The sequence below is a fragment of the Dicentrarchus labrax genome, unplaced genomic scaffold (genome assembly GCF_905237075.1).
Source record: "Dicentrarchus labrax unplaced genomic scaffold, dlabrax2021, whole genome shotgun sequence".
Classification (NCBI taxonomy): domain Eukaryota; kingdom Metazoa; phylum Chordata; class Actinopteri; family Moronidae; genus Dicentrarchus; species Dicentrarchus labrax.
Window position 1 is genome coordinate 23,522,651 of NW_026136701.1, and position 11,640 is coordinate 23,534,290.

General features: G+C 40.7%; 1 protein-coding gene across 8 annotated transcripts in view; it reads right to left on the reverse strand.

The window, feature by feature from the left end:
- The window catches only part of LOC127366928 (partitioning defective 3 homolog), a 227,449-nt gene that overhangs the window by 40,786 nt on the left and 175,023 nt on the right, over positions 1-11,640 (reverse strand). The gene's annotated exons all lie outside the window — the stretch shown is intronic.

Consider the following 11,640-nt stretch of genomic DNA (forward strand, 5'->3'; position numbering starts at 1 on the left):
CCTTTTAGGGTCAGACTGAGCTCTCAGCCCCGCACGCTGCTCTTGTGCTTAAACCCAAATGGCCAAGAGTTCCCCACTTACACCCCCTTACACCCCCGACTTCCCCTCCCACTGCGACAGACTGAATCCCATTCCCAGCCGGAGATAAAGGAGAATACGTCACGCGAGCCCTGCACCATTACCGTCACGCTAATGTGCAACATACTGTCAGAGTTAGCCCCCGTCGCATTTAAGCCCTTTCAGAGTGCTATTAAGAATGTTGGCAAATTCTTTGATCTGATGAATATTAAATACCTTAAGTGGATTCCAGGGAGACGTTTGTGACATTAATGGCTGCGCGGCTTCCAGCTCTTTTGTGACTGAGGACTTGAGTTTAAAAAAAAAAAAATAGAACTTGATGTTGACAGTTTGAATCTTTGGTCTGGCTTGAAAAAAATCACCTTAAAGTAAACATTATTTCCTTTCTTAACAGTAGAACTGGGTGCCAAACTAAATCTGTAACACCAAATTTCAAAAATGGTTTGGTACTGCATGTTGCCACTGAATGGAAACAGTGTGCCAATATTAGACTGTATTTTATTTGCTTTAATTGTTCATGCTTGTCTTAACACGAAATGTAAAATAAATGTAAAATAGAAAGTGAGTGATATTATGATCATAATTTTCAGAAAATATATATATGCATTCTTAGACATATCAATCACTATATGAAAACTCAGTATGAGAATGCTGTAACAACATAGCCGCCGAGCTCAATGGGAAAAAGATTTTTTAAGACTTCATTATGGCGTTAAGGCATTTACTACTTCAACAAAGCTAATCAGGCAGCAGACTGGGGTTTTACAGGGCAGCTCTACGAGATGGATGTCAGAGTTTCTATGTGACTAATACTCTTTTGTTTGCAATTACATCCCTGGGCTGCTGCCAGAAATATGTTTTTAAACTTGAGGTTAAAGGAATCAAATGAATGAAGGAAAAACAGAACAGTCTTTGTTTTTCAGGACAGTCGAGCAGATTATTTTGGTTCTTGTATTTTTTCCTACAACAGCATCACAAACTGTTTTCATGAAGCCCGTATCTTGCTCTAATATAAGCTACTCCTACACTGTGTGCTTACTGTATCATCACTGGTCTAATAATCCAGATGAAAGGCAAGATATGACTCATACATTACTGCATGTATACCACGGATTCAGGTTGCTGTCTTTATCGTTTTTTCTTCCTTGTGTGTTTTTATCTTTGCTTTGTGCTTTGCAGACGTTGTGTACAGCATGTAGCACTGCTCTATTTCCTGTGTGTGACATTTAAATAAAAATCTGCACCGAGGGTCTTCAGATGGACAGTCAGTCTGGCTCCAAATAGAAGAGAATGACATCATCACGCTATCAGACATGGTCAATACTGGGTGGAGATGGCCCTCAGACTGTCCCTGACCACACACAAAGCCAACACACACACACACACACACACACACACACACCCAAGAAATACGACCCTAGAAAATTCCACTCAAACATACTAACAATACTTTGTTGTTTCTATCATTTGGAAGCTGCTGACCTGTTCTTCTCTCCTAATCTCCCACTGTTTGTGTGTGTTTGCTACAGTTTCCACACTAATCACTGCTTGCTTTCTGTTGTTCAGTCTAATTCCTTCGAGCATCCCCTGGGGCTTTCCCCTGTGTCTGCGGCCTTGTGAGCCACATTACTCACAAATGGAAGGGATTCAGATAAAGTTACGGTCTCAAAAATGAGCAGGGAAAAAAAAAACTCTTCTATGAGAGCCAAAAGTATGAGTAATTCTGATATTTTGGTTTTGGTGGGCATGAAGTATGGTGCTTTTGTTTACTGTATTTTCCATTATAATGACTATGATTATGCTGTTGTTGTTCCTGCCAAATAAAACAAAAATCCACTTTAGAACCAATTTCTCTGGAATAAAAGGCTTCTAAAAGTTTTAGACAGCTGCTGATCACACACTACTATACAGTAGTGATGTTGAGCCATCCCTATATGAAATTTAGGACAGCGACTCACTTGATGGCTTTGTTGATGTCCTGAAATACAGACTTAATTGTCAAGCATGTTTAAGACACAACCAGCCTGGATTTTTCCAATGACTGCAACCCTTTTCTACATTTATAAAACACATTTTTAACAGATTGAATGTCCCGTGGGAGCTGCGTATGAACTCTGTGGTCCATTGCACTCATTAAACTGGCATTTTAATTAAAAACAATGTAGGCACAACAGTATGCAGAGTTTAATTCATAACCTCTCCTAAACCAAAGCAGCAATTAAAAGTGAGAGAGAGACAGAAAAGTTAAAACGTACGATAGCACATAAAAGACTATGTGAACATGTGACTAAGTGAATTTGTTTTAAAAACCCAGTTACAACCCCAGTTAAACTGAGACTATTTTCCCTCGACTGTAAAACTATGAACATCACTGAAATAATAACAGTTTAATCTTGGATTACTGTTCATTTAGCTCAGATCAAACACTTAATTCGGCTTCTGATTGGGACTCGGAGGAAGCCGATATTTAGTGTGATCACAGCAGGTTGTGTGCGATTAAAATGTTTGGAGTTTCCAGCTTGAATACCCATTACATAAATATGAGACATAATCCTCATCATTAATATTAAGACATCAATAATGCACTTAAAGGGGGAATTCTGTAATTTTTCTCCAGCTGTTAGCATTTCCCGGTTTAATTTGGGAATGTTGCTCACATGACATCACTGAACTCAATTGATTAAGACAGTAAAATGAAAACTAGCTTTTGGGTGGTGTATCAACAGTATAGGTTTACAGGTTTATAATTCAATACGTTAATTTAAGGTGCAGAAAACATCAGCGTTATTATTATTGTACCCAACGCAAGTGACTGAGTTTGATGACAACAAGACTCAGTTGTAGTGGAATTCCCCTTTGAATTGCTCGGGGATTATTCAGTGTTTGTTGTATAAATATGAGAACTAATCCGTCTCAACGAAGTGGAGACACAAATAATATGCTTCACAGAATCCTAAAAAATTCATTCTTTCATTTTTATGCTGTTAAAGTATTTGTTCAAATGTGTTGTTCTTGCATATCTGATGTTTATTTTGGACAATTTATCGGAATTTATCTTATTACAGTGTTTATTTAGAGTTGCTTTACCCTTTTTCAAAATATGTAGCAGATAATTAGGATTTGTGATGGGCTGAAGGACTTTATTGTCATACTTCTCTAGATTTCCTGTCATTTTCAAGGAAATGTTTGAATTAATAGTTTAGTTTTCTACACAAGAAAATGGTCAAACTAATATTTCTAACCACCTAACATTACATCTGCACAATATAAGTAAGAGCTAACTGTATAATACGTTTGATTTACAGGCCCTGTGTGGATTCTAACAGGGCCAAGCCCACCTTGTTTTCAAAACTATTCAAAACCAACTCCTTCTTTTACGATCTAAAATAACAAGCCCTTTGAGATTTGAAAGAAACTGAATAGTCAAAACAGTGAGTTTGCTTTTGTGCCCCTGCTGCTCTATTTAAAACCAACTCACAGTAAGTTCGGTTGGGTTTTCATCCCCCGCTAAAAGCAGAAGAGAAGAACAAGTTATGGCAGGATAACAGAAGCCTAAATCATTCGTTGCAATAAAAGGTAAAGCTGTAGGCTGCCATTCAATGCCATCTGTATTTTTTTTTTAAACTTTCCACAGGGGTACCGAGCGCTGTGGAAATAAAGTCTTCACCCGCTTGCTCTCGTTCCAACCCGAGGACACCCAAACGACCCCTAAAAACCCACTGAGCCGTCCTCTCCCACATCCATAAAGGATTCCCCGGGGCAGAACATATCTCTCGACTGTAGCTCTTGGCCTTGATCCAGGGATTAGGAGTGAAGGAGGACTGGCCTGTCTCTCCTCATATACAATATAACTGATTCTACCATATAGGAGCAGATGGCGTCTGACAGATCCAAACTTTAATATAACCTATCTCACGCTCTACACTCATACATAATCATTTGTATGTGACATGTTGATTAAATGATGGTGTCAGCCATTTGAAATTATTTTTAATGGATCTCTGGCTGGCAAAACAGCAGGCGTGAGCAGCAGGGACAGAATCCACCTCGTTCATTTTAAGCGCTTTGGCTTTCTGGCGATCAGCTAATTGTAAAACCACAAGATAGAGAACTGCATATGTGAAAGTTGAGGCTTCCTTTACTGGTGGATGACAAAAAACTTTCTGCCATTTTGGATGTTTGATGTAGGAACAGATCAGTATACCGACAAAACAATGGAAATTAAGCCCGGCCCAAAAGGGGTTAGGCTCCCTAACTAAGCCATCTTGACTTGATCTCGACTTGGATGAACTGTACATGTTATAGAACAGATGTCATACTGTTTGCGTTAGTGTGCATAGTGTATTTTGTAACCTATAGTACATTTAATGCCAAAGACAATACCTGTCCTTGTCTCCCCAAACCATATCTCATTCAGATGAAAAAGATCAGTTATCCAACATCACCACGGAGTAGCTGAATGCATCCTTCTATGTGCTGAATGAACATCTGCAGCATTGCATTTCACACACATCAATAGGAATTAGTTTGTCTGCATCATCAGCCACTGTGCAACTCACGATCACGGATGCTTCTCCATTTTTGGGATTTGGAGACCATCCCACACCTGTCAAAAGGTGTCCAACACCAAATTTTTGCCCCCAGGCCTTGTAACATTTTAATCTGGTGATGCCCACAGAAACTTAACTGGAAATATTGAGGCATGGATTTCAAATTTCCATGTATTTTTCCATGTCTAATGGCTCTCCATGGGATTCAAACCTGAAGGCAGAACAGAACAGCAAGGTGGGATGGATATGCAGTTGGCTTCAAAGGCAGTCATCTGTGTTGCAGATTAGCTTGTGAATCTCCTCAGCTACCTTCTGCTGATGAGATGAGTTTTCTCAGGTGCAAAAGTTCAAGTATGTCTGTATGTGTTATGTAGATGTATTTAACTGGAGGCCAAATATGGTGGCAACTGATCAAAATACTGTCCCTGTTCTCATCACCAGGCTTTGGATCAGCATTCAGAGTGACAATTCCAGGCAGTCGCGATGACCCTCAAGCAGAGATGTTCTCCAAGCTGCAGCAAGACATCCTGTTCTGCTCAGTGAGTGGTGAGAACACACATTCATGTTCTGCATAGCAGTGAAAGCCAACATCTTGTCTGTTGGTCTATTCGCACATTATGAGCCAGATAGTAGAGCAGCTGAGGCGCAGAAAGATGTGACTGAGCTTGATTTTTTTCCCGGTCTTTTACGGTTGTGAAGAGGGGAAAAGTCACAGCTGTGAGTTCTTCCAACTCCAGGTTAGTCTGGCAGAAAATAGCAGACAGCAGAGAACAAGCGAACCACTTTTCCACACAGTTTTCCAGCTGAATAGTTCACTTTATGTACTTGGCTTTAAAATTGAATTTGTCAGACTTTCAGTCACGTAGAAAATGAAAACAAATCTTAGTTTTCAACTCTGTTTAAATGCAGAACATTTTGAAAATGAGAACAATTTGAGAGGTGATTCTGTGCGTTCAACAAGATTTTGCATGGCAACATCTTAAGCAAAGGTGGTCTAGTTCAACAGGAAATGAACCACTGTACAAGAATGAACATGATGTAATAATGTGTTAAATCATCAAGCATGCAGATGCCTTTCAATGTGAAAACAGAAGAGATAAACAGATTAAGAAGCGCTTTACAGTTAGATGTGTGGGATTACAGAAACATAGGAACAACATGGATGATGTCTGTTAGTAAGTGGATTATGGGGGATATCGAGTGAGACAGACGTCATGCAACGGAAAATAGTGGCACCTACTGTTTTGCCATAACTAAAGCCAACAAAATCCAACAAAAATGATGTTTAAGCTTGCCGAACCTTTTCAGAGTATTAACTCTCTCTGCTGTAATTGGAGACGGGTGTGTGTGTGTGTGTGTGTTTGTGAGCATGTACAAGTTGAGTCTGTATGTGTTTGGTCACCAACTGGGTCTCCTGGGAGTCTCAGGGACCCCTGAATAGACAGGAATGTCAGATTAGCTTCACATTTACACAATGAATGGAAGTAGGGTATGTTAAATCAAGAGCAATGCAGCCAGTCCAAACTGCCTGGGACTGGGTTTTAAAATTGAGTCTTACTATTCATGTGCAGGGCTGAAGACTATTATGGGCACACACTCTGGTTAAATTTTCACCAAGGCCGGATTACCAACCAGACAATTACTTTGTGATAATTTGATTAACTACAAATTCGTAATTTGTACCACTAAAAAACAATATACACTGAAATGATAAAGACCTTAAACTGCATTAATGGATCTTTTGGGGCCAAACTTGGGCCACAAGTGGAAAACACAACTGACATATTATATAATCAAAGAAAGTCAGCATTAGCAAACAATTCCCTTTTCATTTAATTTCTTGGTTTTTCCAATATTCATGCTCATTTTACTTCAGTTTACTTCTAAATGCTCCACTGTTCTCCAGCTAGTGCCTAATTTCATTTGCAGTTTTGGTGCTGAGCAGTTGTAGCAATCATCAGAGCTTTGTTTGGTCAAAACAGCCGCCTTCTGTGGCCGGAGAGTTTAAAGTTTGCAAGATATAAAATTAAAACATTGAGCTAAAAGAGGCTAAAAAGCTGCTTAGAGCTGAGGGTCACTACAGTTTAGTGATAATTCTTACAACAAGCAACCCCTTTGACTTCAAACAGTGATTTAAATGATAAGGCCCTGTACTGTAGCAAGGCACTGTGTCAAACTCTAGCTTTTTGTTTTTTGTTCAATATTTCAGTTGATATCATGCTTATATGGTGCATATATTTAATCAAATGCTCAAAAACCTGACACACAGCAAACCTTTTGCAGGTAACACTTCAGCATATGAACACTGGTTGGTTTGGGGCCGGGGGCAAATTATAATGAAGTTGCCATGTGTACTCATACATACATACACAACGCACAGGAAAGTGTCAGGAACGCAGTCAACGGGGGCCCGCAGTGTATTTTTGGCCCGGGGCAGCTTGCTGGTTAATCTAGCACTTGTTTCATCCACCGTCAACAGAGCTCCTTACAGAATCTTACAGAAGGCACCAGCTTTGTACTGTGTGCAGCAGCATATGTGCCACTGTACTCTATCACACACACACACACACACACACACACACACACACACACACACACACACACACACACACACACACACACACACACACACACACACACCCTTTGACTCACTCTCACTGCTCCACATTTCCAGCAAATACACATGTGCACATGAACAAAAAACCAACAAAGGAAGAGAAGCACCTGCATCGAAGCATAGTAAAGAACGACACAAACACCAGCACAGATACACACTATCAAACAATGTGCGCACACAGCATACATGAAGTCAAGTGCAAATGCATGCACACAAGTGCACACAAGTGCACACACACAAGTGCACACACACACACACACACACACACACACACACACACACACACACACACACACACAAGTGCACACACACACACACACACACACACACACACACACACACACACACAATCTTATCAGTCTGTGAGAAGCTGCAAGGCGACGGCTGTCTGTTTGTTTGTCTGCGTCGCTGTTTCTGGTGTGTTTGTGATACAACACGACCGCGTTCGCTCCCTCTGAGGCCCCCTTATTCCCCCGGTGGAGATGAAATGTAATGGAGCCGATTCAATAAGAGCGTTGCCTCCTCGGGAAAGGCGGAGAATCAAATCACACCAAATCCCTCAGAGCCTTCCCAGCATTCACTGCTGCCTTGTAGTTGTGAGGGAAATAAAACAATGGTGGCTAATTCACTTGGCTCTCTGCACACTTACACTCGCACAACAGGGATGGAGTGTGAGGCAGCAAATGTTGAGGGCTAATAAAGCTATTCAGTAACACGCTGACTGCTTCTGCAATATGTTTTTAGTTAATTCAGCTTATTAATTTGCAGCCAAAGAAACAAACATGGTGCCCGAGCTGGTTAGACATTCACTGGATATCATCCCCCATGACTTCATAATTTACAGTTGAGAGCGTTTAGGAAAAATAACATGGCGACAAATTTTAACCAATGCCAACGGTACACTTCGGGACCCCAGTGAGAAATATTTTTTTAGCTGTAATGGTGGGAAAACATTGAGGGAGATAAAAAAACACTAAGCTTTGGACAATATTTTGCTTGGCAAGTTGAGAAGGGAGAAAGAAAGACCACCAGTGTCCCAGCAGCAAGGTTATGCAACGTGGTTGAGAGCCAAAACAGAAACACTGTTCCCAACCTGATACTACACCGTACCACCTACACAATAAACCACAACGGGTAACACAACTGAAACATCAAGTGCTTCTGTGAAAACCTGCACAACCTCCAGTTTACTGCCTTGTTAAAATATGTAGCTTCCAACATAAATAAAAGACGTCTAAGAAACACGGCTAATCCTGAAAGCAAATGTTACAGAGCAGACTTGAAACGAAAAAAGCTAAACGTTGTTTCAGGCCTGTTGCATGAGACTGCTTGAGCCCTCAGTCCTCGTGGTCATGCTCCTTAAAGCAAAGGAAACGGCAGACTGCTCCCAAAGGCTTCTGAAGCTCCTTCTAGCCTCTTTAGTTGTTTTTGTTTTTAAACCTCTGCAGTTAAATTGAAATTTCTGACAGCGTTACGTTTGAAGGAAAAAGAGGCAATTAAAAATGAATTCCAATGGATATTTATGCAGCTGCATGTTGTCTTTTTTTCCTGTTTCCACTTGGACTGCAGAGTATAACGATGCTAAGAGAGGCAATTGTACGTGTTACAGCCCCAGGGGGAATTGACAGAATACAGGGGTGATGTGATTCTGGTGTTCTCATTTGGACAAATGTTTGGTCCTGTTGTTAAATGGGTTGTGTAAGGAAGTGAATAGTTCCAGGGTTAAAGGATACATATCTTGGCCAGTACAAGTTTGGAAAAACATGCTTCAGGAAGATCAGAATGACGATGTTAATGATTATTATCCCTAGTAGCAGCAGCAGGAGTCGTGGTAACAGTTAAGAGTTGTGGCAGTAGCAACAAAGGCAGTGCTTCGCCTTGCTCTGTGTCATATTTGAGTCTCACTTCGTATTACTCTCCTGTATTATTCCCACAGAATATTATTATCATTATACGCTGAGGCTTACAAATCTCTCTGCCATAGCTTTGACCCCTTCGGTTTCATTCTGAGTCATAATCTTGTGACAATCACAACATGGCAGCAACAACAAAAGTGCTTCACAAACACTAATATAAAACTGTGACATGTTGAAGCCCATATCATGCTTGATTTGGCATTTAAAATGATTATAAAATACAGCACGAAAGATCAATTTGCCTCTCTCGAATGAACCAAAACAATAACCACCACAGATTGAGCCAGTTCAACATTTACTGATTTGAATAGTGCAAAAGGCAAATCCAGCACACAGCAAGCTGACTCAAAGGAAATCTAAGACCGTTAACATTTTCACTTTTCATGGCATGCCTGCCATTTAAAAAGTGTTGGTGTAGGAACAAAATAACATTTTCCTACACTCTCAGTTTCTATGGACATGTTATTGCTTTGATTGAATCTCCACAATGCTTAAGGTCTGATATCAGTCTGTGCTGCCATTCGAATCCCATAATAACAAACACTCCCACCGACGGGTGAGACTCCCTCCCTCCTGTGCTTGGCATGGCAGGGTCTAATTCACTTCCTGTTCAGTAGGGGGCAGACAGGAAACAGGAAACACGCTTCCTGGTTCTCCCAGGAGGTATATTTTTCTTACCATTGGGGATCTGGGAAAGTAACATAATATCTTTAAGGAGTTTATGTCCCTGGCACCTACACTGCTGTAATCAAAGCCTTTTGAAAAGAGCAGGCGCTTCAAGTCTGGGGCAGCGTGGTTAGCTGACGGGACTAGATATACAGTATGAAAAGTAACACTGAAGTATAATGGCTGCCTTCATAGTCAAGTAAAGAACATTATTCCTCCATTATTTGAACACATTTTGTGCTCTAAAAGCCCCCAAAGACAAATAAAAGTGAGACTTGTTGATATTAATTGGAAAGACCAATATTACCTCAGCCTCATCTCTCTGTGGTGTAACAAAATGAAAGGCAATAAAGAGAGATGTCTCTGAAGTCCAGTTGAACAGTCTGGAGTGCAATGAAGTGTAATGAACAATTGAGGTTGTGTGATCATGATTATCTATTTTAGGACACCGACTACTGAAAACTTAACTGTTGCCTAATGTACCCGTTTTTCAGGCTGATCATTTTTACCTATAACTGTAAACAAATACTGCAGTCATGAAGTCACAGCCAAAGATAATGTCTTTCAGTTGCTCACTTTTTCAAACCAACAGTCAAACTTCAAATTTTAAACAACATAAAACACAAAACAGATGACAAATTCTCTCATTTAAAAAGCAGGAACTAGGGAATACTTCAAGTTTAACTTGATGAATGACTTAAACAATTTAACAATTACAAAAAACATCTATTGAAATCATTTCAGCGCTAATCCTCTATCCTGCTTTTGTTGCTGTGGGCTTCATGGGGGAGGCTTTCTCGCAAAACTTATTCACCCCAAAGAGGTATACAACAAAATTACTAATCTCATAGTGGAGTGCTGAGGGGGAAAAATAAACTGCTTATGTGGTGAAAAGCTATAAACTTTAATATAATGAAGATTAGACTCTAAATCATGAGTGAATTCCCTCACCTAATTAAATGAGACTCCATATCTGTCATGCTGGTATATTATCTTCTGTTGTGCATCTGCATACCTCCACATAGGACCACATCAGGGATTAAAAGAAGAAAAAAAATAAAAATAGAGCGACAACAGCAGCGCAATGAATTATGAATCAATACGAGCTACAGCACTCTTGAAGTACACACACATGCTGCTTGGGCCATCTGGGGATGCGTGAAAACCACGACTAAGACAAACCCATTCATTCAGCTGTGGATGTACTCGCCTGCACTGCCTACTGTATGTTTCTGCTACACTGCAGGCTCTCCTCCACTGGCTTCAAGTTTCCCAAATCCATTTTAGGGGCTACGAATCTCTCCAGTCATCGATCGAGGGAGGATTAGGAAGCAACTCTGCACAGACCCGCAGTGCTGAGGGCTGCTGCTGCTGCTGCTGACAAGGTGCAGGCGTTTAGAACATTCTAGCTTTTATTTGGCTGGCTGGCTCTGCAGTGGACTTTGCTTTGGGTTGTAAGCTTTATAATGCCGTTTGGCTGCGGAAAAGAATCTCCATGCCAGGACAGGGTGATCATTTTAGAATGACTGACAGCCGTCAATCACGGATACAGAAGGTGTGAAATGTTAGTAGCTCAGGAGGAATGCTGCACAGAAAGAACGGGAACGGAGGAAATGCAGCAAAGTGAAAAGGTGGCAACAAGGTGAAATCAACAAGAGAACGAAAGGCAGAAAGAAAGAGAGGTAGAAAGGTCAAGGGAGACAGAAAGAGAGACGGATATTCAAAGGTTTCCATTCACTCACTGCCTCCCCAGAGTAATCCCACATCCCCCCGAGAACGGCGCATTGTGTCTAGCAGTCGGCGAGCTGACATT